Source organism: Acanthisitta chloris, unplaced genomic scaffold (assembly GCF_000695815.1).
Source record: "Acanthisitta chloris isolate BGI_N310 unplaced genomic scaffold, ASM69581v1 scaffold5109, whole genome shotgun sequence".
Taxonomy (NCBI): Eukaryota; Metazoa; Chordata; class Aves; order Passeriformes; family Acanthisittidae; genus Acanthisitta; species Acanthisitta chloris.
The window spans coordinates 79,056-87,329 of record NW_008689674.1 but is presented as its reverse complement, the minus strand read 5'-3'; positions in this window follow the sequence as shown (position 1 = coordinate 87,329).

Here is an 8,274-nt window from a genome sequence, read left to right as displayed (position 1 = left end):
AGTACTGCTTCTCCTAGGCCCTGTGATTCAGCAAAGATTAGGACCAGTAGGATAAAGTTCAGGAGAAAACAGTTGAAATTATATGAGTCTGGGATACTGGTTACTGAAAGGAAAGGCTTCATCAATAATGGTTGCTTAGGAAAAAAAAGAAAACTAACTTAACCAGGAGGCAACTACAAAGAGTAAGGGAATTTATTTTTCCATTCTATAAAGGATATGACAAAAGCTAACAGAATTGCTTTTCAGAAAGGATGATTCAAAAATATATAGGTATATCAGTTTTGTTAGAGGGGTTGATAAAATGACCGTCTGCAGTTTATCCCAGGTCATTTGTTTTTTCCCTATGATCATGAGGAAGGAAGGGGCAAAACAGAATCCAAATGACAGTATGGAAGAAGTGGGTGTGGAAAAAGCAGTTAGTTCTCTAGAGAAGAGGTTTATTTGAATGCCATGTTTTTGCGAAGCAGGGGAAGAGGTTTATTTGAATGCCATGTTTTTGCTAAGCAGGAGGGCTTTGTGAGGTTCTGTAAATCTAATTTTTAGAATTAGCACTGTAAAATTGTTTTAAAATATTAATTAATAAATTTAAAATAGAGTTTATAGAATTGTTTGGGATCACGTGTTCTTTACAGTGATGTTTTGTTAGTAAGTTTTGCAGTTCAGCAATATGCCAATCCTGAGTCTCTAGTTAGCTGGGAGGATGGTTCACATTTGACATATGCAGTGGAGCTGTCAGTTTGCAGCAAAAGAGCAGGGCGGGTCATGTTTCCAGTGTTAATTTAGATTTGACATCTTATTTATACCTGGGAAAGGCTGTTTGAACACAAATAATGCTGGCACAGCAGGGTTTTTAAAAAGGGCTTGTGTTGACTTTCTTCCCTCAAAGTCAGGAAATAAATGCACCTAATATTAGAAAGATGCCACACTAGTTACGGCATTCGCCAGCCATTGGTTTTCTCCCCAGAGAGAAAGAGATGAGACCTACTGAATGCCAACAGTAATGAGACTTCTTCCAGTAACAGCAATCATGTTCTGGTTTAGATAAAATTTCTGTGCACACTCATATTTCCATTTTATTGTCTGTGCGTATTTATATCAGTAGTGTTAAAAGCATCTCTGAACACTACGCATTAAGAAATTGTAGCACTTAGTGTAACTTGCTTTCGGTGTCCGTAGAATTCTATTGAAATTTTATCTGAACTTCAAGTACTAAAAAGTCTTTACTGATACAAAGGTATCTTGTCCGTATCTGTAAAAATGGTTAACTTTCAATCTTATCAGTCTGCCCTGATCATTCTAGGTGTTTCCATGATGCTGTGGTTGGGGATAGGGGGATATGTACTCATTCTACTGAAAGCAAAAAGAAAAGCTGATGTTTTGAACACTTGTTTTGGGAACCAAATAACACTCCTTGGAAGTCTTCATACGGTTTCCTCCAGTGTATTTGAATGGTACTTTATTGTTTCATGGTAGCTGTCATTCTGGATCTCCCTTAAGAAAGCAAAAAGGGCAAGGACAAGTATTTACATAATTCTGACCCTTTCAGAAGACCCTAGGATCTGAGGACGAGTGCAAAGTTAATTTTCCCTGCACCATTTTGAATCCCATAGATTTATTTCAAGCCTCCATGGAATGCTTGAATGCAAGTCACAGAGGGGCATCCAGGAGTAAATGGTGTTAGTAGAAAGTCTCCAATCCCCTGAACTCACCTGCTAGATTTGCTCCTTAATTTCTGGTTCATCATGATAATTGTGAATGCATAATATAGCAAAGTAGCACTATTTTCAAAAAATTTTAAAAAGCCCTACCGCTACAGGTGATTACTGGTTACTTGCAACAATTGCACTTTTGGGCATTCTGAATAAGCAGAGTGTTTAAAATACCAGAAAAAAATTAGTTAAGGTAGATGTTTTTTCAGTGTATTTGAGTAGGAGAAAAACATTCGTTCTTTTACTACCAAAAAAACTCAGGAAGTAAATTACATCTTCCAACTTAGTTTTTTCCAGTCAAAGTAGAAATATATAACAGATTACTCCTAGGCATAACACAAGATCTTTCCAGGCAGCTAAGTAAGCTTTAGATACAACACATGATAGTCACAGAGGACCTGTCGTAGTTTAAATGTGTAATAAAGTGAGCAATGTCAACTCCAGATGTTCAAAAGCATCCATCAAGCTCCAGAAATCTTTGACTTTGTGTTTCTTTTTATTCAGCTGCTGGTACCTAAGTTTTTGGGACTCCCTTGGATCTTGTTTTCACACAGCTGACAATTAGAAGCTTACTTTATTTTTAATGCAGTGAGTTTCTCACCTTCTTTGTCACATACCATAAAATATAACTGTACTGCTAATGCAAGCTGGAGTTTTTTTCTGTGTGTACTGAGGTGGCACTACTTGAAGAAGGTCTATATGTCTAGTAAATGAAATGTGATCCTATAGCACAGTTAATTTATAGTTCATCCAAAGATGTCTTGGAGCTAATGGCTTGATTCACAAAAGAGAATGGCAAATGCAACAACATAAAATGTGGGATGATGTTTCTCTTAAAAAGGTAAATACATTACTTTCCCTTTTTAGAGATTTTTTTGTAAAGCTCTTCAGGAAAATAAGTCCTTCAAAAAATTAATAGACTTTATATATTTTACTTCTAAACTAAAATAAAATTCTTATTAAATTCACTTTAAGAATTTTTACAAGCCCACTTTCTCTAATTAAGAAACAGGTCATAGTAGAAATCCAGACAAACAATCCCCACTTGTCCAGGTGAAAACATTGAAACGTTTTATCTGGGGAGGTGAGCAGGGAAGTAATTCGCTACTGAAAAGGAAGAAAGCTAAAAGTTTAGAAATTGCTTAGGGAATAGTTTCTTCACTCCAGGCCACATCTATTTAGACAGCAGACACAATACTTTTATAGATAGAGAGGTGTATATATATAGAGTACATTTCTGCAGGCAGAAATGGGGGACTTGATATGTCATCAAACAGTAGCATGAACCTTTCATATTACAGGACAAAATAGTTATTGATGAAAAGGAAAATTGAAAAAATTAGACTCCTGACTTAAAATCAGGAGAAGGGCCTGAAAAACAGAGCTGCTGTCTCTTATAATTACACAGAATAGTTCATTTTTTGCAATTTCTCCAGTCTCTTTGAAGACCCTTGACTAGTGTTATGATCTTTCTACTTCTCTGCCAAGATAAGCAAACAAATAATTGCACTGTTGGGGGATTTTACAAACATTGGATCCAGTTTTCTTCTGTTTACTTTATATCAAAGTTGTTCCTGTCAGTCCTACAAGCTGCTTCTGACTTAACTGCCTGCAAATGGGAGAATAGGTCGTCATGTCTGATGATACTCTTTAGACACACAAAGTTGACAGAAAAAGGAGGCATGGAGAATTCCAGTCAAGAGCTGACATGATTGATCATTTTGATGTGCATTAGCTTTCTTTAAACTGTCCTCAGAAAATGACAACTCAAAGTCCAATTTAATACTCTCAATGTTTATGGTTCCTTTTAACTAAACATCCTTATTAAGTCTCGTAGGACATGCTCTTAAACACATTTAATGTTGATGGTAGAATCAGCATGATACTGACATAGAATTCACAATTAATAAATGTAGTTCCATAAAAAAATTTTAAACCATTTCAGTGTCAGAAGACATAAAATCACCTAAGTAATGAAATATCATGCTGTTATAAAAGATATAGTTTGGATGTCTGAAAAAATTGCAGATGACTTGACAATTGTCCTGTTTTCACATTCTAGCGGAAACACAGTCTAAACACTTTTTTTTTGTCATTATTCTAATACTATGAAAAGTCTGCACCAGTATTTTCAGGTCTAGCAGTAAAAGCACCGTGTGGTGCCCCATGTCACAGTGTCTCAAGTCTTCATTTGCAAGTACAAAAAAAATAAAGCGTTGCAAATGTTGAATATTTTCTGAGAGTCAAGTGGGATTTATTTTATTTGCAGCTATTGTCATTAATGGTTGAGTTTTACAACACTAATAATGGCTCATTTAGGCAATGCAAGCCTGCTATTTATCCTTTTTCTGGTAAGATCCCTTCTAGGAGAAGGGAGAAGCTTGTATTACTATGGGAAAAAATTCTTGATTTTTCTCTAAGTGTTTCTGACTATTTAAGAAGATTAGAAAAGTCTTTCACTGAAATTATAATCTGATGTGCTTTTTAAGAAATGTATTTTGAGTCTCCCTTCTTAAAAGTATTTCATAGCTGCAAAAGAGAAAAATCAAAGGATATTGCTTTAGGGAGAAAAAGAAGTAATCTATGTGCTACTGATTCTGGCTTGGACCTTCAGATTTCCATCATTTAATATTCTCAGTTGCTCCCGTTTACTTCATAATATACAGCATTAAGATAAACACCACAGCCAGAGCACATGATTTTATCTGAACCAGAACTGCGGAAGAGACACAGACAGTCCCTGTTATTATCCCTGTTATTATGTACAAAGATACATTTGATAGGAAGCCCAGAAACCATAAATTTCAGTTCCAGCTCTCCTCCTAATTGCTGTTAATATTTCTATTTCCTTCACATTCCACATGGTTCATATTTCTAACTTTGACAGTGTCTTTCAGTGGTTCATTTTCACAAAATATTAGGCAGCTCCTTCAAGGTCACTTTAAGTAGAGCTGGGAACAGGCTTCAGATTTCTGTTGCATTGGCATCAAGACTCATTTGCTTTGCCAGTATTTCAACAGAATTATGGAAAATAATTTTTATACTGCAAAACATTTGCACTAAGAAGAATTTGGATGGAGGTATAATGTTCATTTTTATGTTTTCAGCTAAGAAAAACTATTTTTCTGAAAACAGTTTTGTAGTCATCTGAATGTGTATGTTCAGAGCTAGTTATGGGATCTTCTCCCATTTCTTACAAGCAATATGTCTGCTGATGTAAGCTACAAAAATCTTCAAATTTGAGCTAATAAGTATGTCTTTCAGCTCATTCTGAAAAATGTAACCAAAGTTCTTTAAGGACATGGGATGTCTTAGGCTATTTCTAGTCATGCATAAAGCTATGAATCCTGCACAGCTCAGAGGGTTTTAAGTGCCATTTCAATCTAAGAGATATTTGGCATCTCTATGATACGAGGTTTTGGTGAATTTGTGAATATCCTGTTCAGTGTCCAAGGAGCTTTGTTGGTTCTTCAGTGCAGCAGCATCCCTTAGCATTTGCTGGGTTCATGGCCCAGCCCAATGGAACCCTGATTCTCTGCTAAGAGCTCTTGCCAATAGAGGCATATTAAACTGACTGCCCATTTGCAAGGCGTGGCAAAGTGATTGTCATTATACTTATATATGAAATGAGGTGGAGAACTAAAAGATAGATAAAAGAATTCTGTCTTGACCTTCTTTAAAGCATTCATAATTTTTTTGTCCCAAATCTTCATTTTTGGGTGTGGCTTACACTTTAATACCTCTGCCTTGGCCATTCTCTTCTTTTAAAATAGCACACACAAGAAGGGAACAAGATCAAAGCTGATGCTGTTGATAACACAGGCATTTGTTACACCATGGTTAGGCAGATTTGGCTCAGTCTCCTGTCATCCTCTTTCTGTATTAAATTAGGCCCTAATCCATCTTTCAGATTACCTTTGGCAATTAACTGAAGTGGCCATTTCAAGGGTCAAACTTCTCTCTGTTCTCACGTAATCAATATACACATGCCTTAATTTTGCATATTAGATAACTAAAATTAGGTAGGTTTAATTCAAATCATAGAACTCAATAGTCCCTATTAGAATCAAAGCCAAGGAGATGAATTTCCCATATTCACTCAAGAAAAATACAAGGAGGAAAGATAGAACTTGAATACCTTGAGGCCAAAAAAGTTCTTCCCCTTTCACGAGAGCCTTTCACCACTGCAGAGAGGAAACTGCAAAATGAGAGGAGTGAAGTTGGCATCATACATTGAGACGGGTCATCAAGATGATTCAGGGTTGCTATGTGGGGAGGCTGAGAGCTGGATTTGCTCAGAAAGGAGTGTGAATATGTTGCTGTCTTCAGCTTTGCCAGTTGAAAAGGAAATTCCATTTCGATATTAGGGAAAATAATTTACAAATAGGATGATGATCAAGCACTGGAGGAGATCTCTGAGAGAAAGATGGATAGGCTGTGGCATCTACATCCTTGGAGATACTCAGAATTTGACTGGACATGGCCCTGAGCAACCTGATCTAACTTTGAAGTCAGCTTTAACTTTGAAGCTGCCCTTGCTTTGACCAAAAAGTTGAACCAGATGACTTTCAGAGGTCCCTTTCAGCCTAGATTATTTTATGACTTTGTCCCCCGAAGCTACCTGACTTGGCAGAGCAGAGCTGTGCTGCAGCCAAAAAGGAGCTGCTGCTGTACAGCATGTCCCTTTGCCTACACTGGGCCACTGCCTCATGCCAGGTTCTCATGTTTTTTTGCTAAGTGTGGATGGGACAAGCACACATCAGCTGAGCCACAGCACCCCTCTGCTACTCCTGTGGTACGATCACGTCTGCAGTGCAGGGATTATTATTTGGCTCCCTGTGCAACAGAGAACTGAATATGTAGAGTCAGTGTCTTTGAATTCATCATAGGAACTTTGATCTCTCTGTTTGAAATACTTTGACAGTTTCTTTTAAAACATCTGACAAAAATAGCTCAGTCTGGAAGCTAGCAGGTGTTTAGGCACTATTTTAATGCATATATTAATAAAAAATGAGTCATTTGTGTTAATCTATGTTAGGCTGTTACAGATCTGTTTTGTACTGCATTACAGAGCTATTAACAAGGAATATTCAACATCTTTATAAGGAATGCTTCACTGTGTTCAAATATGACATGGCAGCATACTTTTGTCAATACAGATAAGTCTTTTAAAATATTGGGGTAAAGTGGATATGCTTTCAGTGTTCAGGCATGGACATCTGGTGTCAACCAAATAATTGGATTGAGAAGCAGGGACTCTGTGTTCTGTACAAACAGCTACAGAACTTGGTCCATAGTCTTGAGGAAAAAATAAAATGCAAATGTAAAACGTTTTATATAAAGATCTGTGTGAAGTTCTGATTTCTCTTTCTATTATGCCACCAAATTTTGCAACAGATGCATAGTTCTCTACGGTACATTACTGTCCACTTGCTAGTCCAGCTTTCATTGTGCTTCCTTTTGTGTTTGCTGGACGAAAAGGCAGATAAGGATGGGACAGCTAACATGAAAGCCTCACTTTTTACTTATTTTACTATTTAGAATAGAGAATGAAAAGGATGCACTTCAAAGGCTAGATAAATTTCATTTAATGTTATTCAGCTACAGCACAGAATTACGTCAATAGCATGTTTTCCAAGATGCTTTGTTGCATTTAGTGAGTAGGCTGTAGAAAATATATAAAGACATGAAGATAACCCTTCTTTTTCCCTGAGCACACCTGTCAGCAGAAGGATGATTTAAGGCCTTTGCCCAGAGAAGGAGGGCCTGTGTGCTTGACACATCACAGGGAATCTCTGCTTTCTAAAGCAGCACAGTCTTTGATTTCCACTCCCAATATCTTACAGTGTCAAACAGACAGATTTGGATTTGAGCTCCATTGCAAATAATTTGTCTGATTCAAAGTGCTGAAACTGACAGGGACAGATATATTTCCATGCATGTATATGCATGGAGTATTGCACTGGCTGCACTTCTTAGTGTTTTGCAACTACAAAAAGATGGAATTTTGTTCTGTCTAGTCCTATGATTCTAACCAACAATATTTTTTTTATTGTTGTAAAGTTTTTTTATAGATTCCTTATGATCAGAGAATAAAGGAGCCTCTTAGACTCAGTAGCAGAAAACAAACTTTTCTAGATGCCCTGAAACCTACTGAAGAAGTATTGAAAATTAGTGTAAGAATTATGTGTCCCATGAGTATAGAGCACAATATGTTTAAGGGAATTTAGAAGAGATGTACATGCAGAAGTAGTCAGTACCTAGGGATATTGTTAGTTTCTGCCTCATTTTCTTGATGGTTTTCTTTAAAATGTTTTTTTTAAAAAATTGGTTTCATAGAGGTAAACCTGAAAAAACATTATGTGTGGTAAGTGGACCACCTTTTCTGTGAAAAAATATAAAAAGACTTGACTTTAGTACTAATTTTCCAGATTTTACTTTATTAATTACAATTAATTTTTTTGTAGACTAATAAGGAGTTTAGAAGGTGATTTTACAGGTCCCCAGTATGTAGAAGAAAATCAGTAAAGTTGAAACTGAACCGTTAACATTGCATTATGTTTAC